The sequence below is a fragment of the Heterodontus francisci genome, chromosome 8 (assembly GCF_036365525.1).
Source record: "Heterodontus francisci isolate sHetFra1 chromosome 8, sHetFra1.hap1, whole genome shotgun sequence".
Taxonomy (NCBI): Eukaryota; Metazoa; Chordata; class Chondrichthyes; order Heterodontiformes; family Heterodontidae; genus Heterodontus; species Heterodontus francisci.
In genome coordinates, this window is record NC_090378.1 from 31,860,336 (window position 1) to 31,886,005 (window position 25,670).

The 25,670-nt window shown below is 41.2% G+C and overlaps 1 long non-coding RNA gene across 1 annotated transcript; it reads left to right on the plus strand.

Moving 5' to 3' along the window:
- Positions 1-640: 640 nt before the first annotated feature.
- Positions 641-25,631, plus strand: LOC137372500 (uncharacterized). Its single transcript, XR_010975439.1, has 3 exons — positions 641-970; positions 3,202-3,366; positions 23,597-25,631. It is a non-coding gene; the product is annotated as an uncharacterized lncRNA (long non-coding RNA).
- The last annotated feature ends 39 nt before the right edge of the window (positions 25,632-25,670 follow it).

The window sequence follows — 25,670 nt, forward strand, 5'->3', positions numbered from 1 at the left end:
GAACTCTGGACTACTTTGAATTGTGCCATGTGATCTATTACGCTTTCTTTAGTGAGTCCACAAGTCTTCCATCGTACTATGTAAATCAGATTTAACAGTGTAAAAACTGGGAGTCACTAGAGAGATATGGAGCTCCCAGAATCCAAGCTAAAAGAATAATAAAGCAGTTATAGACAAACCCTTCTTTGGGCAGTGATGCAGCCAGTACTAATGAATCACCACACAATGACTGGAGCATAAACTAAGCCAATTATTCAGGGGCAGCCATGACTAAAGTAAGCTGAACTGTAATTTACTGAAACTTCTTTGTATGCTAAACATGTGCCACATAAGACACATTAGAAATAGATTCTAATGCCTCATATTGGAAGAGGTGTCTTGAAGCAGGACTGTCGAGTGATTGCTCAACACGGTTAAGAAAAAAAAAATCAGGATTTAATTGAGAAGCTAGTTCAAAAGAAAATGTCCTTTATGGTGCAACCAAGAGTTACTCCAGAGTACCCAATTTCAGCCTGCCTTTCCTGTTGGAAGCTGGAGAGACTTCTGGGTTGTTGTTTAGCTTCTGTCTCATAATAATTGACCCAAACTGTCTGATTAGGTATTATGTGAAGCCTGCAGCAAAACAGCCTAATGATGTCTATTGTCAAGTCCTATTCAAGCTGTAATCGTTGCTGCTTTTGTTGTATCCAACTGTGCCCAGCTTTGTATCTGAACGTAATACTTACAAAACAGTGTTGGGATAAGTTCTAAGTGATCTGGTTAGAGGGCCTAAGTGACATTCCTATTGTAAATCACTTTTCAATATTCAAGAGGCATAACCCAGTTACCAGAGAGGAAATCTTAGTGGGTTACAACTTTCGTGCATGTTCCATACAGGGGCATCTTCCTAAAATGTATCCAGAAAATAGTTACCCTTTCAACTTCTCAACCTCAACACCATGGCGACAGGGAGCTCCAAGAGTCTGGTGAAGTAAGAATACTTTTGATGCTATGCAAGCTGTGACTGAAACCTTTTTCCCTGTCTCCTTCACCCTTGCCTTCAATAGTACGTGTGAGGAGCTCATGGACTTCTTCATTAAGATTGAGACCATCCAATCAGCTACCCCTGCCATGTTCCTTCCTTCCACTAGCCCACCTGACCAAACTTCCTCTAAAGCTCTCCTTGCCCTAGCCCAGAACTCGCATCTTTTTCTAGTTTCTCCCCTATCTCCCCTCATGTTCTCTCCAAGCTCATCTTCTCCATGAGATGCACCTCCTGTTCCCTTGTCCTTATTCTTACTGAACTGCTGATCACCAACTTTCCCTCCTTGTCCCCACATTAGCAGATATTGTTAATGGTTCTCTCTCTTCAGGTGTTGTCCCTCTCCCCTTTAAATAGGCTGTCATCACCCCTCTTCTCAAAAAACCTACCCTTGACCCCATCATTCTAGCAAACTACCGTGCCATCCCCGACCTCCCTTTCTTCTCCAAGGTCCTTGAATGTGTTGCCGCCTCCCAAATCCATGCTCATCGTTCCCGGAAGTCCATGTTTGAATCCCTCCAATCAGGTTTCTGCCCCACCACAGTACCAAAACAGCTCATATCAATGTCAAAAATTGCATCCTGTGTGACTGTGGCAAAGTTGGACTATCCTTCCTTGTTCTTCTTGACCTGCCTGCAACCTTTGACAAAGTTGACCACACCATCCTCTTCCAATGCCTCTCCACTGTCACCAAGCTGGGTGTGACTGCTCTCATCTGGTTCTGCTCTTAATCAATCTAACTGTAGCCAGAGTGTTACCTGCAATGCCTTTTCTCCTGCTTCTGCAATATTATTTCTGTTGTCCCCCAAGGATCTATCCTTGTCGCCCCCCTATTTCTCATCTACATGCTGCCCCTCGGTTGCATCATCCGAAAGCACAGCATTAGTTTTCACATGTACACTGACAACACTCAGTTTTATCTCACCACCACCTCTCTTGACTCCTCCACTGTTGCTAAATTATCAGACTGCTCATCCAACATTCAGTACTGGATGAGCAGAAATTTCCTCCAACCAAATATTGGGAAGATTGGGGCCATTGTTTTCAGTTCCTGCTTCAAACACTTTCCCTTGTTACTGATTCCATCCCTCTCCCTGGCAACTGTCTGAGACTAAGCCAGTCTATTCACAAACTTGATGTCATATTTGACCCAGAGATGAGCTTCCGACCACATATTTGTGCCATCACTAAGACTGCCTATTTCTGTGGTATAATGGACATTGGATTACTGGGTAAAATATGCTAATCATACTGTATAGCTCATCACAGGAAGTGATGTAACACCACGTGTGTGGAACCATCTAGTACAGGCTTGGAAGATGTAAACAATAGCAGTAAGATGTATTTAATAAATTTCCCATTTCTTTTAATCCATCTGACTCTTCAGCTATTCTGTACTAGTTTAACAGTAAAGAGAATGTTACAATTTCCACCTCTGTAACATTGCCCTTGCCTCAGCTCAGCTGCTGCTGAAATACTTATTCATGTATTTGTTACCTCTAGACTTGACTAATCCAATGTCCTCCTGGCTGGTTTCCCACATTCTACACTCCACAAACTTGAGGTCATCCAAAACTCTGTTCCTGTATCCTAACATGCACCAAGTGCCGTATCACCCCTGTGCTCGCTGACCTACATTGGCTTCCTGTCGGGCAACATCTTGATTTTAAAATTCCCATATTTGTTTGAAATTCCCTCCATAACCTTGTCCCTCCATATCTCTGTAATCTTCTCCAGCCCCAAAAATTTCCAAGAAATCTGCACTCATCTAATTCTGGCCTCTTGAGCACGCCCAATTTAAATGGCTCCACCATTGGTGGCCATACCTTCACTTACCTAGGCCCAAGTTCTGGAATTCCCTCCCTAAACTTCTCCACCTGCCTACCTTCCTTTCCTCCTTTAAGACACTCCTTAAAACGTACCTCTTTTACCAAGCTTTTGGTCATCTGTTCTAATATCTCCTTATGCGGCTTGGTGTCATATTTTGTTTTATAATGCTCCTGTGAAGCACCATGGGATGTTTTATTACATTAAAGGTGCTATATAAATGCAAGTTGGTGTTGTTGATAAAGCTATTATATCCTTCTTTATACTGTGTAAGCTGAGTTGGCACAATTAGAATAGCAGGTTGTCTCCATCATCAATCTATTGACTACATTAATATACCATCTGCCATCCAGCTCAGGAATGTTTACAATCAGACCTCCTAGGAGTCTTTGGATGACCACCATATTAGAGCTATTGGCTTGTCTCTAGTGCTACTTTGGCCAAAAGGTGATCTCATGGAGAATTTTTGTTATGATGTCATCTTCAAGTATCTGTGGAGTGTTCCTTCAGCACTGAAAGTAAGCACCTGTTTATTAACTATTTGAAATATCTATTATTGCTTCATTCTTTATTATAAACTTATCAAAATTGGGCCATTTTCTCAATACTTCTTCATCCAGAGCAAAGGTTTCCTCATTGTATTAGACATAGCAAAATTGTAAACCCGTTCTTTCTAAACACATTAATGATATTGTTCAACCAAGTGCCAACAAGAAACCTCCTCCTCAGTCCCTTTTTTCCTTGATGTTGGAAAACAATTTTGAAATAAAAAAAGAAAATGTGGAGTTAATGCTGTGAAACACCCAGAATCTTTCACTTTCATTTTCTGAAATATGCTGGAAAATTAGCCATGTCTTTTATTCCCAGCAACCTATCTTAATTTATGCACATACAAAATGACTTGGCATGTACCAGGTGAATCGATAAAATAGTCAATGGACTGCAAATTCTATTCATCTCATATTTGTTACAGATAACTACAGTTAAAAGGTCTGAGACAATATTCATTGTAACTAGTTTATAAAAATTTTATGAGCACTCTATCACTTCATCACATTAATGGTAATGAATTCTAATAGTTCTATAAATCACTGCACTTTCATATATAGCACAATATGTATGCTGGATTTGTGTGAATGTATGTCAGATTTATGACTAAGTATTTATGCAGCAATGTAGCGATTGAGCTTTACTTCAAACATGGTTTATAAAGCATAGGTTGGCATGCAAAGAAGGTTGGCTCCATTTGGACAGGTCTGCATTTTAATAGATTACAGTACAGTAATGCACAGATTCAAGTTTGATTAACCAATGAAGCAAAATTAGAATTCACGATAATTACACCAAAAGGAAGATGTCTACTAAAATGGTTTGGAATATTGGAATGAACAGGATCAGAAGAGAGCATTGGAGTCTAACTGGTCCCAGGATCTCGGAATTATTATATCCCATATCCTTCATAGACTTTGATCAACTCTTTCTTCAGGTCCTTAAACCAACTGTCTCTTGAATTCACTGATAAAATTAGTCCCCAATACCTCCCTCAGCAGTCCAGTCCATACATTCAGCAAGTAGTTAAATCTAAATACTCCTTCATCTATGTTTTGAGATTATATCGCTACTCCAATGTGCTTTGTTGAATGATAATTTTATTTAATCCACTGCCTGGAGATCTGAATTTATATTTTTTTTGTTAAAAGACATTTTGAAAAGACAAGCTTCCAGCAAAGTCATCCTTTCAGCTTAAGGTGATCACCTAGCTTGCTACACTGTATCCTACATTGCAAAGGACAGTGAAGACAGAGACAAAATGTCTGCTCAGCTAGAAGCCAGCCGAATCACCAAATGTCATAGACTATATACCCCTTTTTCCTACGGACTCTAACTCAACCAATCTACCTTTCCCCACTCTGTAACTTATTTGTGTGTGTATAAACCTCTAGTGTGTGTGTGAGTGAAAGTTGGCGCATTGTTTATTATTTTTAATAGTTTGGTTTAGGTACGATAAAGTTAACCTCTTTCTTTGTTAACTCAAGAAAAGCTGTCCGATTGGTTCTTGTTATGATCATAACAAGTAAGTAATCAAACACCTACAGAATTGGCCAGTACATCCACTTTAAGAATTAAACCTGTTGTGGTCTAACAAGGAGAGGGAAGCCCTACAACCCCTCCTCACTTCACTAGAACAATATCCTCTCATTACAGAATCTGTGACTGTGTTAAGCATATTAATGTTTGTCTTGTCTGTAGCCTTACAGGTTGAAATTACTCAAGTGTTATCATTAACGACTTGTTTAATACACTCTCATAAAATTCCTACATTTGCTATTTTAAATGCAATAATAATTTTATCAAAATAGTGACATAAGAATTTAACGAGTCCATTAAACAAGTCGTTATAAATAGCACTTGAGTAATTTCAGCCCCAAGATAGGCATTCTACTGTGAGTGCAAGATGGCTACTAATAGCACCACAAATTGCAAGATTGCAGCAGTATTGTACAAACCATCATTTTACAGCATCTCTGGTTTCTTGTCATTGTATATCCTTGTTACAATAGGCTTCATCCATTGTTGCTGTTGAATGGCTTCTTGTTAAATCTTACACAGATATTGCTGTTAATGTCATAGTCTTCCAACATTATGGGAGAGAGCAAGCCTGAAGAAATGTTAGTCCCTACAGTGAGAACTGAATGGCATGTTGTGTTAATGATCTTGTAATTAGCCATTTCATTTGTTAAGCTATTGCCATAATGCATCATTCCCTCTTAAGTAAATGGTATCCGAAAAGAAAAATATCTCTTTTATGTTTGCTTTGGTTGGCAGTGTTATTACTGCCGTGCCCTGAAGGAAGGATTCCTTCTGCACACAGACCCATGTAAGCAGAGACACATTAGCATAGTGCAGATGACAGAGTCATACTCTCAATATGTTTCAAACCCTAACATTCCCATATACACAGTGCATGTAACTGAATGATTAACAGTTTTAATAATTATAATCATATCTTTCAATATACATATAATGCATAACTTTGTAGTCTGAGTCACACAGTTTCTCGCATCTCCACACATATCTCTATTATTATGATCCCCTGGGAGATCAACAAACCAAAAGAATCAAATTTACCAACCAACCCCAATAGAAAGAACCAAACGACAAAATTTCACTTTTATAAATTTTACTTTAACATTCAAACTAAAACCAACATAAATTAAAGATGAACTAACAATTCAATCTGTCTATATAGCTTAAAGATTACACAACAAAGATAAATCTCACAGATGCATTGGGCAGCCATTCTCGTGAATCATTTCTGTGCTCTCTCCAATGCCCTCACGTCTTTCCTCAAGTGCAGTGCCCAGAATTTTTGCAATACTCCAGCTTAGGCCGAACTAGTGTCTTATACAAGTTCAACATAACTTCCTTGCTCTTGCACTCTATGCCTCTATTAATAAAGCCCAGGCTATTGTATGCTTTATTAACTGCTCTCTCAACTTGTCCTGCCACCTTCAATGACTTATGCACATATATACCTAGGTCCCTCTGCTCCTGCACTCCCTTTAGAATTGTACCCTTTATTCTATATAGTCTCTCCATGTTGTTCCTACCAAAATGAATCACTTCACATTTCTCTGCATTGAACTTCATCTGCCACCTGTCTGCCCATTCCACCACCTTGTCTATGTCCTTTTGAAGTTCTACACTATCCTCCACACAGTTCACAATGCTTTGAAGTTTCGTATCATCTGCAAACTTTGAAATTATGCCCCGTACAGCAAGGTCATTAATATATATCTTAAAAGCAAGGGTTCAAACACTGATCTTTGAGCAGCACTGCTCCTACCCCTAAATCACTGGTGTTGATAGCCACTTTGAATAGCTTACTAAAATCTGGGGCTGTAAGAACTGGTTCCTTTATTAAAATGGCTTTCAACTTCTCATGCCATTTGGCATCACTCTGACCATTCGAACTTCATGTTTTTCTTTAACGGGTTCATCAATGGGGTGACTACTGTACTGAAATTAGGGAACAATTTCCTGTAGAATCTATACATACCCAGAAATCATAACACCTCTTTCTTTGTCTTGGGTACAGGAAAATCTATTATCGTCTGAACCTTGGCCTCTCTTGATAACATTTGACTTTGAATCACAATATGTCCTAAATAAGTAACCCTGGCCTTAGCAACCTCACTCTTCGCCAGGTTTATAACAAGGTTAACTTTGGCCAACCTGTAAAATAGAACTCTTATTGTCAGACATGATCACTCCACATGTCACTGTACACCAAAGGTCATTTATGTACACAACACAATTACTCAACCCAGCAATCACTTAATTGGTTAATTTTTGAAATGTAGCCAGTGCATTGTTCACACCAAATGGCATGACTTTACATTGGAACACACAAGGGGACTTTCCAATATCCCTTAAGCAAATCAATATTGCTAACAAAGGCCGAGTTCCCCACCCTATCAATGCAATCCTTGAGCTTTGGGATCAGATAGGAATCCATCTTAATTACCGCATTAACCTTTTGGTAATCAATGCAGAATCTTTGAGAACTGTCTGGTTTTGGTACCAAAACGATGGAAGTCAAATTACTTTGACTGTGTTCAACTATATCATTACTTAACATATACTGAACCTCCTCCCTGACTTTGGTCAATTTGCTGGGATTGAATCTGTAGGGGTTTTGTTTAACTGGTTTAGCTTCCCCTGCATCAACCTCATGAATAGCCAGAGAAGTATGACCTGGCTTATCTCAGTATACAGCTATGTCTTTCCACAGGTGCTGAAGTAGATGTTGTAGCACCTCATCTACACTCCGTAACACCTCTGTGTTCACTAACGTCACCGCAGAAGGCACAATCTAGGAACTCTCAGTCTCAGACTCCTCTTCGAGCTTATCACGTGCACCAGTATCACAATCTCCATTCTCTACCACCTGTGCTACACCTACTGGCTGACTATGCTCACGGTCATGGTACCTCTTCAGCATATTCACATGACACACCCTTTTCCGTCTGTCTCAGGTACTAACCAATTAGTTCACATCACTGGGTTTCCTTTTGATACAGTATGGTCCACTAAACCTAGTTTCAATGGTTTGCTAGGTAAAGGCAACAAGACTAGCACCTTATCTCCAGGTTGAAAACTATGTGCCTTAGCTGTTCTATCTGCTTGGGCTTTCATCACCTGTTGAGAAGCCTAGAGATGTTCTCTGTCCATTCACAAGCTTTTAAGAATCTCTCTTGAAACTCTGACACATAATCTGGGAGAATAGTCTCCTCCTCTTGTACCAAAAAAATCTCTCCTTACTGAGTTTAATGGGGCCCCTAACCTCCCACCCATAGAACAATTTGAAGGGACTGAAACCAGTAGACTCATTTGGCGTGTCTCTAGTTGCGAATAACAAAAATTATATCCCTTTATCCCAATCCTGGGGATACTCAAGACAACAATCACACTCATCACACTCTTTAGGGTTTGGTGATATCTCTCCAAAGCACCAGGTGATAAGCAGATGATTTGAGCTACTTCACTCTTAAATTGCACATGACCTCCTGAAATATACCCGATATGAAATATGACCCCTGGTCAGACTGAATTTCTTTTGGCAACCATACTGAGTAAAAATCTGGACCAACCCCCTCATCACAACTTTAGCTGATATCTTCTTCAATGCTACTGCCTCTGAAAATCGAGTGAACAAATTTATAACGGTCAGCAGATACCTATGACCTGATTTAATCAAAGGTAACAGTCAACACAATCCACAAGAAACCTACTTATTGCACAAAATAAGAGCTAAGGTTATTTATTGCACAAAATAAGAGCTCGGGATTTGGGGGTAATGTGTTGGCGTGGAATGAGGATTGGCTAACACACAGAAGGCAGAGAGTCGGGATTAATGGATCTTTTTCAGGTTGGAAAGCCATAACTAGTGGGGTGCCACAAGGATCGGCCCTAGGACCTCAACTATTTACTATCTATATTAATGACTTGGAGGAAGGGACAGAGTGTAGTGTATCCAAATCTGCTGATGATACAAAAATAGGTGGGAAAGCAAAGAATCTACAAAGGGATATAGATCGGTTAAGCGAGTGGGCAAAAACTTGGCAGATGAAGTTCAATGTGGGAAGGTGTGAGGTCATCCACTTTGGTAGGAAGAATAAAAAGGCAGATTATTTAGATAAAGACTACAAAATACTGCAGTACAGAGGGATCTGGATGTTCTTGTCCATGAAACACAAAAAGTTAGCATGCAGGTGCAGCAATTAATTAGGAAGGCAAATGGAATTTTGGCCTTTATTGCTAGGGGGTTAGAGTTTAAAAATAGGGAAGTCTTGTTACAACTGTTCAGGATGTTGGTGAGGCCACACCTGGAGTACTGCGTACAGTTTTGGTCTAAAAACAAGAAATGCTGGAAATACTCAGCAGGTCTGGTAGCATCTGTGGAGAGAGAAGCAGAGTTAACATTTCAGATCAGTGACCCTTCTTCAGAACTAGCAGATATTAGAAATGTGAAAGGTTTTATGCAAATAAAGCAGGGGTGGGGCAAGAGATAACAAAGGAGAAGGTGTAGATATGACAAGGTCACAGAGAATAACTGACCTTCTCCTTTGTTATCTTTTGTCCCACACCCATTTTACTTGCTTAAAACCTTTCACATTTCTAATATCTGCTAGTTCTGAAGAAGGGTCATTGACCTGAAATGTTAACTCTGCTTCTCTCTCCGCAGATGCTGCCAGATCTGTTGAGTAGTTCCAGCATTTCTTGTTTTTACTTCAGATTTCCAGCATCTGCAGTATTTTGCTTTTAGTACAGTTTTGGCCCTTGTATTTAAGGAAGGATATACTAGCATTGGAGGCAGTTCAGAAAAGGTTTACTAGGCTGATTCCTGGGATGAAGGGGTTGTCTTATCAAGAACGGCTAAACAGGTTAGGCCTTTATTCATTGGAGTTTAGAAGAATGAGAGATTATATTATTGAAGCATATAAGATTCTAAGGGGGCTTGACAGGTTAGATGTTGAGAATATGTTTCCGCTGGTAGGGGAATCTCGAACTAGGGGACATAGTTACAGAATAAGGGGTCATACATTTAAAAATGAGATGTGAAGGAATTTCTTCTCTCAGAGGGTGGTGAATCTCTGGAATTCTCTACCTCAGAGAGTTGTGGAGGCTGGGTCACGAAATATGTTTAAGGAGGAGGTAGATAGATTTTTGAAATCTCGGGGAGTCGAGGGTTATGCAGAGCAGGCCCAAAAGAGGATTTGAGGCCTGGGACAGATCAGCCATGATCTTACTAAATGGCGGGGGAGGCTTGAGGGGCTGAATGCCAACTCCTGCTCCTATTTCTTATGTTCTTATGGACTAAATGATTCATCAAATGCAGGTATCGGTATTAGTTGGGCTGGCTTAATCGAAGGCTGTGGCTTCCCAACCATTTGACATGTGACATGTCTTAGAAAAGTCAACCACATCCTTATGCAGCTTCATCCAGTAGAAACGTATCATTATCCTAGCCTGAGCCTACCCAAATGACCTGCAACTGGAATCTCATGAGCAATTCTCAAAATTTCACAGTGGTAACAAGGAGGAACAACAATTTGATGGACTACAGCGCAATCCTCATTAGTGGGCCTCTGGGGAGGTCTCCACTTCCTCATTAAAATGTCATTTTTAACAGACCAGATTTCACTTTTATAAATTTTACAAGTATAAATTAAACATGAACTAACAGCTAAATCAGTCTATATTATTTATATATATATATATATATATACACATACATATACACAAGTACACATATGTATATATAATAGCTTAAAGATTATATATTAACTATCAAATGCAACAAAGATAGATCTCACAGATTCGCTGGGCAGTTCGCTCAGCAAAGATGGCATTGAACAGTCACAAGTTCCTCAAAACCACGAACTTCTTCAGGTAGATTTCCAACTCCTGTCCTCCATGATGCCAATAGGGAAATAATGCCTTCTCTTGATAGTAAGTGTTGCAGTCTTTCCATCAATGTTTCAGTATTATTACCTCTCAAATGACCCCAGTCCTGCTCATGACAGTTTTTCTGGAGTGGTTCCACCCGTAGCTCTTTAGGTCACCAGAAACAGCTGTGGCAAGTCATATTTGCCAATGGCCAGCTCTCAGAATCAGGTATTTTCTCTTTGCAGCCTGTCTTGGTTTTAAAACCAACAGCTTGAAGCCTGATTCAATTTTGCAGTCTTGTAAACTGAGCTTCGATAACTCTGATCACACCTCTGATCACATGGCTCTGTTTGTTTTTACTGGTCCTAAACAGTTCTGCTTCCCCAGAACTCTGAAGCTTTTAGTTTAATGTTCCAATGAAGGACTGTCTCAAAAAAAAAAACAAGCTTTGAAACCAGACTCAGCGCACTTAAAAGTACATTCAACAAGTCAACTGTTCATATAACAGTCTACACAGGTGGACTCCATCACACAGTACATATTCACTTATACTCAAAGGATTCAAAATGGGGAATATTTCATTAACATTAGGAAAACACATTGTAGAATGGTATTTAGCTGTTGCTGAAACGTTATGTCATTGGAGACTGCCAGCTTGGCAAATGTATGACTCACACTAAGTGACAAATTGGTAAATTGGTGCTCACAGTGTTGTAGAAGGATGCAAAGCTGCTACTCAAAAAACACAATGGCCTGGATTTTGTGGTGATAGTGACAGATTTCTTTTTAAATTCTTTCATGAGATGTGGGTATTGCTGTCTGGGCCAGAGTTTACTGCCCATCCCTACTTGCCCTTGACAAGATGGTGGTAAGCAGCCTCCTTGAACCACTGCAGTCCATATGGTGTAAGTACACCCACAGTGCTGTTAAAAAGGGAGTTCCCAGACTTTTGATCCAGAAACAGTAAAAAAACTGAGATATAGTTCCAAGTCAGGATGGTGCGTGGCTTGGGCGGGGTGGGGGGTGGATCTTGCAGGTGGTGGTGTTCCCATGTATCTGATGCCCATGTCTTTCTAGGTGGTAGAGGTCGCGGGCTTGGAAAGTGCTGTTGAAGGATCCTTGACGTGTTGCTGCCGTGCATCTTGTATATGGTACACACAGCTGCCTCTGTACATTGATGGTGGAGTGAGTGAATGTTCAAGGTGGTGAATGGGGTGCCAATCAAGTGGGCAGCTTTGTCCTTGATGGTGTTGAACTTCTTGAGTGTTGTTGGAGCTGTATTCATCCAGGCAAGTGGAGAGTATTCCATCATACTCCTGACATGTGCCTTGTAGATGGTGGACAGGCTTTGGAGAGTCGGGAGGTGAGTTACTCGCCTCAGAATTCCCAGCCTGTGACCTGCTCTTGTAGCCACAGTACTTATATGGTTGGTTCACTTCAGTTTCTTGTCAATGGTTTTGCCCAGGATGTTGATAGTGGGGGATTCAACGATGGTAATGTCATTGAATACGAACATACAGATCAGTTATCTATCTATCCTAACTATCAGTTAGAAGCAGGACTAGGCCACTCAGCCACCAGAGCCTGCTCCGCCATTCAATAAGATCATGGCTGATCTGATTGTAACCTCAACTCCACTTTCCAGCCTACCCCTGACAACCTTTCACCCCCTTGCTTATCAAGAATCTATCTGCCTCTGACGGAAAAATATGTAAAGACTGCTTCCACTATCTTTTGAGGAACAGAGTTCCAAAGACTCACGACCCTCTGAGAGAAAATTTGTCCTCAACTCAGTATTAAATGGCCAACCATTTATTTTTAAATAAAGAACCCTAGTTCTAGATTCTCCCAAAGGGAAAACATCTTTTCCACATCCACCCTGTCAAGACCCCTCAGGATCTTATATGTTTCAATCAAGTAACCTCTTACTCTTCTAAACTTCAGCGGATACAAGCCTAGCCTGTCCAACCTGTCCTCATAAAACAACCCGCCCATTCCAGGTATTAGTCTAGTAAACCTTCTCTGAACTGCTTCCAGCGTATTTACATCCTTCCTTAAATAAGGAGACCAGTACTGTACACAGTACTCCAGATGTGGTCTCACCAATGTCTGATATAACTGAAGCATTACCTCCCTACTTTTGTATTCAACCCCCTTGCAGTAAACAATAACATTCTATTAGCTTTCCTAATTACTTGCTGAACCTGCATATTGACCGTTTGCGATTCATGCACTAGGATACCCAGATCCCTCTGCATCTCAGACCTCTGCAATCTCTCACCATCTAAATAATATGCTTCTTTTTTATTCTTCCTGCCAAAATGGACAATTTCACATTTCCCCACATTATACTCCATTTGCTAAATCTTTGCCACTCACTTAACCTATCTCTATCCTTTTGTAGTCTCCTTATGTCTTCTTCACAACTTACTTTCTAACCTGTCCTTCAACAAATTTAGGAACCAGACCTTTAGTCCCTTCATCCAAATTATTTATATAATTTGTAAAAAAGTTGAGGCCCCAGCACTGATCCCTGTGGCACAACATTCGTTACATCTTGCCAACCAGAAAATGACCCATTTTTATCTATTCTCCAGTTCCAAAAAAGTCATAGACCTGAAATGTTAACTCTGCTTCTCTTTCCACAGCTGCTGCCTGACCTGCTGTGTATTTCCAGTACTTTCTGTTTTTATACCTATTCTCTGCCTGAATGTCAAGGGGAAATGGTTGGAGTCTCTCTTGTTTGAGATGGTCATTGCCTGGCACTTGTGCAGAGCAAATTTTACTTGCCACTTATCAGCCAAAGCCTGAATGTTGCCCAGGTCTTGCTGCATATGGACACTGGCTGCTTCTGTATCTGAAGAATCACGAATGGTGCTGAACATTGTGTAATCATCTGCAAACATCCCCACTTCTGACCTTCTGAAGGAGGGAAGGTCAGTGATGAAGCAGCTGAAGATGGTTGGGCCTAAGACACTACTCTGAGGAACTCCTGCAGTGATGTCCTGGGACTGAGAATATTGACCTCCAACAACCACAACCATCTCCCTTGGTGCTAGGCATGACTACAACCAGCGGAGTGTTTTTCCCCTGATTCCCATTGACTCCAGTTTTTCCAGGGTTCCTTGATGCCACACTCAGTCAACAGCTGCCTTGATGTCAAGGGCAGTCACTCTCACCTCACCTCTTCAGTTCAGCTCTTTTGTCCATGTTTGGATAAAGGCTGTAGTGAGGTCAGGAGCTGAGTTGCCCTGATGCAACCCAAACTGAGCATCAGTGAGCAGGTTATTGCTGAGTACGTGCTACTTGGTAGAATTATTACTGACCCCTTCCATCACTTTGCTGATGATAGAGAGTAGACTGATGGGGCAGTAATTGGCTAGGTTGGATTTGTCCTGCTTTTTGTGTACAGGACATACCTGGGCAATTTTCCACATTGCCGGGTGGATGCCAGTGTTGTAGCTGTATGGAACTGCTAGACTTGGGACGCGGCCAGTCTGGAGCACAAGTCTTCAGTACTATTGCTGGAATGTTGTCAGGGCCCATTGCCTTTACAGTATCTAGTGCCTTCAGGCATTTCGTTATATCATATGGAGTGAATCGAATTGGCTGAAGACTGGCATCTATGATGCTGGAGACCTCAGGATGAGGCCGAGATGGATCATTACTCAACACGTCTGGCTGAAGACGGTTGCAAATACTTTAGCCTTATCTTCTGCACTGATGTGCTGGGTTCCACCATCATTGAGGATGGGGATGTTTGTGGAGCCTCATCCTCCTGTTAGTTGTTTAATTGTCCACCACCATTCATGACTGGATATGGCAGCTTAGATCTGATCCGTTGGTTGTAGGATTGTTTAGCTCTGTCGATCTCATGCTGCTTCCACTGTTTGGCATGCATGTTGTCCTGTTTTGTAGCTTCACCAGGTTGGCACCTTATTTTTATGTATGCCTGGTGCTGCTCCTGGCATGCTATTCTGCACTCTTCATTGAACTAGGGTTCAATGTATTCAACCACAAACTGTAACCTCATAACCCGGCATATCCCCCTGGCTTGATGGTAATGGTAGAGTGGGGGATATGCTGGGCTATGAGGTTACAGTTTGTGGTTGAATACAATTCTGCTGCTGCTGATAGTTCACAGTGACTCATGATTGCCCAGTTTTGCATTGCTAGTTCTGTTCATTTAGCATGGTGGTAGTGCCGCACAACACGATGGTAGGTATCCTAAATATGAAGACGGGACTTCACCTCCACAAGGACAATGCAGTGGTCACTCCTACCAATACTGTCATGGACAGAGGCATCTGTGACAAGTAAATTGGTGAGGATGAGGTCAAGTAGGTTTTTCCCTCTTGTTGGCTAACTCACCACCTGCCACAGACCCAGTCTAGCAGTTATGCCCTTTAGGGCTCAGCCAGCTCAGTAAGTAGTGGTGTTACCGAGCCACTCGTGGTGATGGACATTGAAGTCCTCCATCCAGAGTACCTTTTGTGCCCTTGTTACCCTCAGTGCTTCTTTCAATTGGTGTTCAACATGGAGGAGTACTGATTCATCAGCTGATTGGGGGGAGCGGTTGGTGGTAATCAGCAGGAGGTTTCCTTGCCCATGTTTGACCTGATGCCATGAGACTTCATGGGGTCTGGAGTCAATGTTGAGGACTCCCAGGGCAACTCCATCCCGACTGCATATCACTGTGTCGCCACCTCTGGTGGGTATCTCCTGTCCCATCAACAGGGAGGGTGATGTTGGTGTCTGGAACCTTGTCTGTAAGGTATGATTCCGTGAGTATGGCTATGTCAGGTTGTAGTTTAGCTCGTCTGTGGGACAGCTGCCCAATTTAGAGTCAAGCCCCCAAATGCAGGGTCGACAGGGCTGGGTGTGCCATTGTCATTTCTGGTGCCTAGGTGGATGCGGATGGTCTGTCCGGTTTCATTCCTTTTCTCTAGTGGTTTGGTACAACTGAGTGGCTTGCTGGGCCATTTCAGAGGAAATTTAAGAGTCAACTACATTGCTGTGTGTCTGGAGTCATATGTAGGCCAGGCCAGACCAGACCAGGTAAGGATGGTAGATTTCCTTCCCTAAAGGACAGTAATGAACCAGATGGGTTTTTACGACAATCAGTAATGCTTTCATGATCACCGCTACTGAGACTAGCTTTTTAAAAAAAAATTCCAGACTTATTAATTGAATTTAAATTCCACCAGCTGGCATGGTGGGATTTGAATTCACGTCCCCAGTGTATCAAACTGGGCCTCTGGATTACAAGTCCAGTGACATTATCACTATGCCACTGCTTTCCCTTGCCAGTTTGGCCATCTGAAACTGACAGAAAATTTGGGAGTCCACACATGAGCAGATTAACTAGGAAATCCAGAAGTTGTGGTCAGTGATTTTACAGTTCTCCAGTAGGTATACTGTTGAGGTCGCCTCAGAGTGCAATTCCTAAGCAATCAGTGAATTATGAAAACTTCCACTTTTACACTGTTTGCCTTCCTGTAAGAACCCTTGAAAAAGTTGCACCTTGTTGAATGAGGTGTAACTGGATTTTTAACAGCATACTAAGTTCATAATGACTACTAAGTACCCTTACGGCATGGAAAAGCTGTCAAATTTCGCCATTCAGATAGGTGGAATTGTTTTTATCATAAAGTAGCACTTTTTTAAAAAAGTTTGTTTATGATATTTTAGCTTCTATCTTAATCCAATCAGAATTATTTACTTCACTGTCTGAAAATTTAAATTAAAAGTGAAGGATAAATGTATTTTGAACTTCCTGGTTTGTTGTCTGTGAGAATACATCAATGTGATTGGCTGTTTACTGACATCACTGCTGCTGCTTGTCTGGTGATCCCCTTGACTTAGTGCCAGCTTTAAACTGTGTTACGACCAGGTGAGAGAGAGGTCTAGGGTTCCTTTTCAGCCATCACCTGGTCTTACTGTAATAGGGTTTAGTTGTTAACACAATGCGTTTTTAGCTCCCCCTTGGTGAATCCTTGTTCAACGCTTTCCAATTATAAGGCAAAGAACCAGCACACACACACACACACACAAACAGGTTTTCTTAGGTTTAAAGAAGAAAGATTGAAATTTATTAAACTTAAACTCAATTCGGTTAATGCCTATGGATGCACAACGCGCCCACACTAGTATGCATACGCAATACACACATGCAAATAAGGACAGAAAAGAGCAGAAGAAAAATAAAGTGGAAAAGTTTGAGGCAATCTCTGAAGAGGGTTCTTTGTTACTGTGCTTCGAGCTCACTGTAGAGTCCTTGATTGTCGGTCGGTCTTGCTTTTCGTTGAGGCCCAGTATTCTTCTTAAACCTTGTTCAATGTAAGAGACTTTTCTCTCTTGGTTCATGTTTCTTCAGCGGGTTTTGGAGTTCCGTGAGAAAGAGATGGGAGCAGGCAGACAGACAGGAGGTCTTCTTCAATTCAGGAGCATTCTGTTTTCTGCAGGCTGTCAGTTGAAACTGTACAATTCAGAAAAAAAACCCAGATTGCCAAGTCACGTGACTAACAGGTTTGACCACATCTGTTTGTGGATTGTATTGGAGCAGGGGATAGCTCCTTTGTTCCAAATACTGTCTGTTAATATGCAAAAATGTCTTTCCAGCCAGGGGCCTGGCAACCCTTTGTCACGGGCCTTCTCTTCCTCCCAGCAACAATTTGAAATTTAATGTCCATGGGACGAAATTAATGTACCTCATTCTTGGAAGGTAGGAGCCTGCATGATAACTACCATCGAGAAAGGGGAAATCCATCCCACAGAGATCACCAGATCTTTGTGGGCAGTTTTCTGCAAGGTCAAAGGGTGCTTTTCCGCTGACCATAAAATACAGCCCATTACAGGAGAACACCAAATTTGAATAGGGAAAAGCCATTTTAGAATAATACTAAACTCGTACTGGAAGGACTAACTGTGGGAGCATCCTAATGTGGTATTTTGGTATTGTGCAGACTCGTTAAAGGACAACAGTCAGCAGATATTGGACAAACTATCCATGCAGCATGTAAAGTTGCCTTTGAGCGAATTCTTCATGGAGAAGTGTCAAATTATACTAAGACTATACCTTATGGAATTTAGTTTCGCCTTTTTAGGAAGTCTGTGATTATGGGCCTACTAGGCACTTATGAAATTGCAAAGAGTTTAGCACTGGGTGGCTGTGAAGTTAGGTAAGATCCAAAAATAGGTGCGGGGATCATAATGCGTGATTAACCCATGCCATTGCTTCTGATGCAGGCAACATGCAAACATCATGCTGTGTGCTTATTTAACTGATTATAAAAGGCAGCCAGCGCTAAGTGTGCAATTGAATGGGTGCACACCTGAGCAGGGAATGCAAAATTGTGAGAGGCTGACACAAGTTCAAGCTCGCCTGCACTACTTAAACAACAACAACTTTTATTTATATAGCGCCTTTAATGCAGTGAAATATCCTAAGGTGCTTCACAGGAGCATTATAAAACAAGATATGATACTGAGTCACATAAGGAGATATTGGGGCAGATGACCAAAATCTTGGTTAAAGGGTTTTAAAGAGTTTCTTAAAGGAGGAAAGTGAGGAAGAGAGTTGGAGAGGTGTAGGGAGGGAATTCCAGAGCATAGAGCCTAGGCAAATGAAGGCATGGCCTCCAAATGATGGCGTGATTAAAATCACGGATGCTCAACAGGTTGGAATTAGAGGAGCACAGATATCTCAAAAGTTTGTTGGGCTGGAGGAGATTACAGCGATATGGAAGAGATGAGACATGGAGCAAATCTGCAGTTTCCAGCAGTGAAAGTCAGCAGCCTTCCACCAGCCATGCTGCAGCCACAGGAGTAGTACAGCAATGTTTAATTTATGGATTTGGTTTGGAATGTTTAATTTGTGGTGGTTTTTATTTTAACATTGTGGCCAAGAGGATGCTATGATGGTCAGTAACAGAGGACAGGTAAGGTGCGAGACTGTTGATGAATGGGAAATTACGGTTGCATTCACTGTACCACAGTTCAGCGAGTCGATCACAGACAGCTGGACCAGAAAAGGACTGTGTTGATTGCCTGTTTCCTTCTCCTTCTCCTCCACTTCCTCCTTCTCATTCTCAGCTGGTTGCCGGATAGCTGCTGGCAAGGGCTGTGCCCTCTCAATGACAAGATTGTGCAACATGCTCTAGACCATGATGAATCTTGACCAGCACTCTGCCCAGGACTGCAGGGCTCCTCCATAGTGGGCCAGGCAGTGGAAAATTTGTTTAAGCACCCCAGTGTTCTTCTCAGTGAGATGTCATGTGGCAGCATGGCTTTCATTATATGCATGTTGCCCATGTGCTTGGCTTGCACAGGAGTCGTGACCCATGTAGTCAGTGGATAGCACTTGACACCCAATAGCCACCCTCTGGTTTGTCGTGGCGGTGAAATGCAGATAGTTCAGCAGACTGATGAAGAATAAAGACATCATGACTGCTTCCAGGATACCAACCACTGACCTGCTGGATACACTGAATATGGTCACACACCATCTGGACGGCGAGGAAGTGGAATCCCTTCTGGTTGCGGTACGTCTCAGAGTTGACATGCAGCGCCTGCAAAGCGTCTGTATTCTATCAATGGCATCTGCTCAATGGGAAAGACTGTTATCCTTGTGAAGCCTGTAATCCTTGTGAAGCCACCTGTTTCTCTCTGGCAAGAGAGAATGAAATGTATTCAGCTGTCTTGGAATACAGAGCCTCAGCAATTTCCCTTATGCAATAGTGGAAGGCAAACTGGGAGATGTTGCAAATATCATCTGCTCCAGGCTGGAGGGAGCCAGATGCATAAAAGGTTCATGGTCACAATCACTTACGCAGCCACTGGTAATGCCGTCTTCACCCTGTTCTAAGGTTGCAGTGTGGCTGCAGCAGGTGGCAGAGTTCACTGAGGACCTCCTTAGTAAAGCGAAGAAGTCTGACACACTGTTCCTTGCTGAGATTCAGATAGGAGAGTTGCTCCCTGAACATCTGGGTAGATCTGACCTCCTGCTGAGAGCGTTTCTCCCTCTCCTCCCTCTTCTAACAAATTGTCCTGCTCTCTTTCACCTCGGCTCAGTCTCTCACTCATGCTGTAGGCCAAGTGAGATGCAAACTAGAGTACCAATGTCTGAGAGCAAATGGTCTGTGCAGAATCTTTGAAGTCAGGATAAAGTCCTTCAGTACCTGCCACACCACATGAGTAACTTTAAACAACTTGAGGAACCACCAAACACTTCTCCAATCACAGCAAGAGCCAGTAGAAATCAATCAGCAACTAACTTGAAAGTAGTTGATGATCCCTTTAAATAGCACAGGTATGTTCAACTGTGTGAGGTCAAGTGAAGGTGTTAGTTGCAGCTTTGAGTTGCAAAAGTTCAGAGCTACCATCAAATCAGCATTCCACATTGCATGACATCACGATCTGCCTACTCTGCATATTTCCAACAGACACTCCCTATCTGTGTGCTCTGACGCTCACGTAAGTGCAACAATTGAAACTACAAGAACTCACTTTGAAGAGTTATAAAAATTATTTTCTTTTAAAACAGTGGACAATGTGTTTCAAAATGGCTGCCAAAGGCCCAAAGCCCTTGCTTGTTTTTGTATTTTCAAACTGTCTGGCCAAGGCAAAAGAATACATTCAAAGCTAAGAGGTGTCAATTACACCCATCAAGAGACATTTTTGAATTGAATGGTTTCTTCTGAAATAAAGAAAGTGTGAAGTAGCCACATCCTAAGCCATTGTCAGTCACCACAGGGAAGATAATCTCGGTCTCCCAGCAGAGGCAAGTTGGGAGAAACTTTTAGCTTTAAAGGTAGCTCCCTGAAGAGAGCGAGAGGGTGACCCAGGAAGAAGTATCACCAAAAGCTTGTCTAACTAAGAGCTAGGAAAAAATCCAACAATCCAAGGAAGGCGCTCCACTATGAATTCTACAACCAACAGAGAAATCTACAAACACCTCAGGCCTGTAACCAAAGAGAACATGACCTCCGAGAGAATTCAACAGGTTTATCATGAACCCCGAAACGCAACCTCACTTAAAACCACTTATGCCTTTTCCTCTCTATCTGTCTCTTCTTGTGTGTGTGTGCAAGCTAGCATGTGCAAAAGTTGGTTCAGTTGTGACAATTTTGAGATAAGGCATATTTCTCAATAAATAATCACTCTTATGTTTTAAACCAACAAGAAAACCTGTTGCTGTCTATTTGACAAATAAAACCCTAATAACAAAAAACACTTGCTGCAGTGAGGTGGAAGTGAACAGTGGGAACCACCCACACCCCTCATAACAGCGTTGAGATCCTCAGCAAAATGGTGTGTGGCACGGACAGCACCAGAAGGTGCAAGCATGCTGCGGATGCCATTTTGGATGTAAAACGGCACCTGAAGTGCCGAATAAATGGATGCTCTGCATCTGAATTTTGTGGCTTGTAAGTTTTACATTTTCTGTTACAAGGAGTGGATTCTATGAACTAAATTGTTTATGCATGAACAACGTTTCAAAGACATGCAGACTTTCTTTTTCCAATAGTATTTCAGATATGGCAGTGTTTATGCATACACACAATTCCAGTCATTGACAGTGCTCCCATCTGGTCAAGGTTCGACACGTTAGTTATTTATTAAACCATACAACCAAGTTGTATGGCCACCTTTCCACATGTGAAGCTATTAAATTTGACTGCAAGAAACAATCTTTTCCTCTCTTTTCCCTTTCCCCAAAACTGTATATGTTGTATTTCTTGCCTGCTTAGAGGGAGTGACAATAAGCAAGCCGAAGTAAATCGACTGATCAGCCACACTGTAGTGCTTTTTCAACATTAAAAAGGATAGTTAAAGTGTTCTTGTTTTTCACTTCTTTCTAAACTATTTTTATCATGAATTTTCTCAGCCAATTTCTCTCCTCCCTACTTCCTTTCTAGAAGACACCAATGCCTTGCTGGGGTACAGTTCCAAAAGCATGAGGCATCTCAATTAAGTGCTCATTCTGATGAGTAAACCTTGACAAGTGCTGGCAGTCCATTTAGCCACAGAGGGCATTACAGCCCAGGCCAATCCCTGTCTTTAAATGTTAACACTGCCTCCAGCTTAGGTCACTGAATAATGCTCAGAAATGGGAACGCTATGCATTTTTCACCTTCCCTAACCCAGAGGAATGAAGGCCATTCAAAACACCCTTACTACTGTCATCATTAGGCTCAAAGATCTTGCACAGAACCAAATTTAAAGCCAGAACCCTTCTGGTATCTACAGTTTGGCTACTCACTGAATAAGCTTCCTAAATATTCTTGGAACTCTTTTAAACATGAATGTCCTCAGAAACTTTTGAGTATGTTGCCAGTTCCAAATGACCGAACTACTTTACAAACTACAGCCTTTCACCAGTTACCAAACTAATACTTGACAAGCTGTTCCAACATCCCAATGGAAGAAAGCTACATTGAGGGAGGGGCAAAATATCTCTTTCAATAAGCTGAAGAGGGAAAATCAGCATCAAAACTAGATCTCAGAGAGAATGTGAAAACAAATGTTAGAATCTCAACAAAGCCCAAGTAAGATCAAACAAAAATTAAGATGGTGCAACAGGCACAATAAAAAGACAGCGTTGCTTGTGGCTGCCTCTCACACCTGATCCCTTGAGCAGAGCAGCATGTGAGGTTCATGCCTGGAATAGCTGTCTGTCTCATTTCACAGAAATATTTTAATGGAAAGGCAACATACTCGAACAGACAAGCTTTAGATGTGAATAATCAATCATGTAACACTAGAATCGTTTTGCTGTTTTATTTTTTATAACCCCTCAATGCATGTTATCGCTCAGTCACACAGCTTTCTCCTAGACATTAAATCCCAGTGCACCGCAACTTTATCCAGACATCGAATTATTTATTTTGCCTGAACAAAGTATAAAAGTGTAAAGTAATGCCCTGTCACGAGAGATTTTATTTTTAAAAAAGAGAATTTATTTGCAAAATGAAACCATTGCGTGTGTGTGTTGGGAAAGAATGCAATACATTAGAAAGGGGAAGAAATTATTCCGAGGTTATAAATGGACTTCAGTGGCTATTAAGATTCTGCATGATCTGAATGGATGGTAGCAAATTCCGTATCAAATAATTAAAAAATAATGAACACAAGTGTGTACTGCACTGTAGAATTGAGCAGAATCCAGAGCACTGACAGCCAAGATTGATGGGTTGAATTCACCATCAGCTTCTCATCAAATATTTACAAACATGCCCAATTATTTGACCAATATTTCAAGAGAGCAAATACTGCATATTTCAAAATATTGCTCCAGACCACACCATTTTAATTGGACTTTATTTAGACCAACTGTGCCTCAGTTGGTAGCATTCTTGCCTTGGAGACAGAAAATTGTGGATTCAAGTCTCCCACTCCAGGACTTCAGCACAAAAATCAAGGATGACACTCAGTACAATACTGAGGGAGTGCTGCACTGTTGGAGGTGCCATCTTTTGGATGAGATATTAAACCAAGACCGTCTGCCCTCCCAGGGGGATGTAAATGATCCCTTGGCACTATTTCGAAAAAGAGAAAAGGTGTTATCCCCGGTGACCTGACCAATATTTCTCCCTCAATCAAAACAGATTATCTGTTCATTATCATATTGTTGTTTGTGGGAGCTTGCTGTGTGCAAATTGGTTGTCACATTTCCTATATTACAACAATGACTACACTTCAAAAAAGTACTTCACTCTCTGTAAAGCACTGTGAGATGTCTGGTGGTCATGAAAGATGCTATATAAATGCAATAATTTATTTTCTTTCTTTCAGGACTGCTGCCCTATCTGTCATAGTGGATCCTTTTAATTCAATCACAGGATGTGGGCATCACTGGCAAAACCAACATTAATTATCCATCCCTAATTAACCTTGGGAAGGGGTTGGTAAACCATCTTCTTAAACCGCTGTAGTCTTTGTTGATCATAGTTTATTGTAGTGGTTTTTGATACAACTCACATGTTTACCAGGAGATTTCAAAGGGCAGTTAAGTGTCACCCACATTGCTGTGGGTCTGGAGTCACAGATAGGCCAGACTGGGTAAGGACAGCAGATTTCCTTCCCAAAAGGACAATAGTGAATCAGTCGGGTTTTTACGACAATCCAGCAGTTTCATGATCACCATTATTGACACTAGTTTTTTATTTCAAATATATTTAAGGAACTGAATTTAAAATCCCAACCCGCCATGGTGGAATTTAAACTCACATTGCCAATTTATTAGACCAGGATTACTAGTTCAGTAACTTGACTGCTATGCTACTAAACCCATATATTGTGTTACCATTTCAGGACTTTTTTTAACCAGTTTTTTTTAAAGGCAAAGTGAATTTGCATAGATTTATTAAGGATGCAAGCTATTACTAAATGTGTATCAAAGCCAGATATTTACACAGTTACCCACGTCTATTAGAAGCACTAGAGTAGTTATCCCCTCTCAGCAACTCCCAAGAAAGCTGTGAGGGCCTTCACTGAAGCAGCTTGGAAAGTAAAATGTGGTGGAGAAATAGATAGAAAACTTCTTGTAGAATTCTGATGAGGGGTAATATGATATGATCTTTATTTAGTATCGCTATGCAAAGCTAAGTTGCACCAACTGAGCTAAGTACATTATTACAAGAGTTCTGTTTTTATGTTGAAAGCTTAGAATTCTGTGTGTTTTTAAAAACTGAGGAAAGGATTTTTCTCTGTGGACATTGATTGCTGAAACTTGGTGGATTTGAACTGAGTGAAATACACAGACTACAGGGCACCTGTTTTCAAACAACTCAGCAGGGGATTGACAGATAAAGATTTATGATTGTCATGTGACTTTATTGTGGAAGTTAGTATCACTTTTGGATTGTGAAAAGACCAGTGAGCTGGATAAGGAGCAGGAAGTTGAAATCTAGCTGTGATCTGCCTGGAGACTGGAGAAAAAGACCTCTCTCTGTAAAGGAAGACTTGCATCTCTTGAAAAGAAATCCTGCATTTGGAATGTGGTTGTGATCTGCCTGGAGAGAGAAAAAAGACCCAGGGAAAAAAAAAAGTTACTTCTCTCTGTAGAGGAAGACTGCTTTTCAGAGAAGAAACCTTTATATGTCCGAGGTAGCAAATTCCTATTGCCTCCAGTCTTTGAAGAATCCCTCCTCAAGAGTGGTTACTGTTGACTCCTATGTTTTGGGAGATCCTGAAATCTCAAGAAAGCTTCTACTGCTGGACTGTAGCTTCAAAATCCAAGCAGACCTGTTGCTACACCTTTGCAGAAAGAACTGTGAGTTGTCTGCTGCAGGCAAATTGCCTTGAATGCCTACCCATCACAGACTGTTGAGCAACCTCACCTGGAGAGATTTCAAGTAGTATCTGACTAATCGACTCTGGGACACCTCACCATACCGAAAACATGCTACCAGAACATGATAAACTCAATCATTTTATTTTTTCCTTTTTATTCCTAGGAAACAGCTGTAAACCAAAAAAATCCTATTTCCCCATTTAACTGTTTTTTTTTAATATATGTGTGTGTGCATGAGGGTTACGAAAATAAGGAGTTTTCCATATATATAGATTTATCCTGTTAGTAGTTAAGACTTATTATTTCTTCTCTAATAAATAGTTAATGATGTTGTTGTTTAAAAAAACCTGGTTTGGACAAATAGAGTGTCTAATTTGGCTATTCCTTGGTAGGTGGAAAACTTTCTTGATAGGTTGTGACCTGTGGTGTAGTGGGACTAAATTAACAGTGCATTACTCCTACCTTGTTCATAACAACATCTGATCAGAATTATTGCTCTGTATATTCACTGTGAAATAAAGCAGTTTAACCATTCATATCAGGCCTTAATTCACATGGTGATAATTTTGTCCA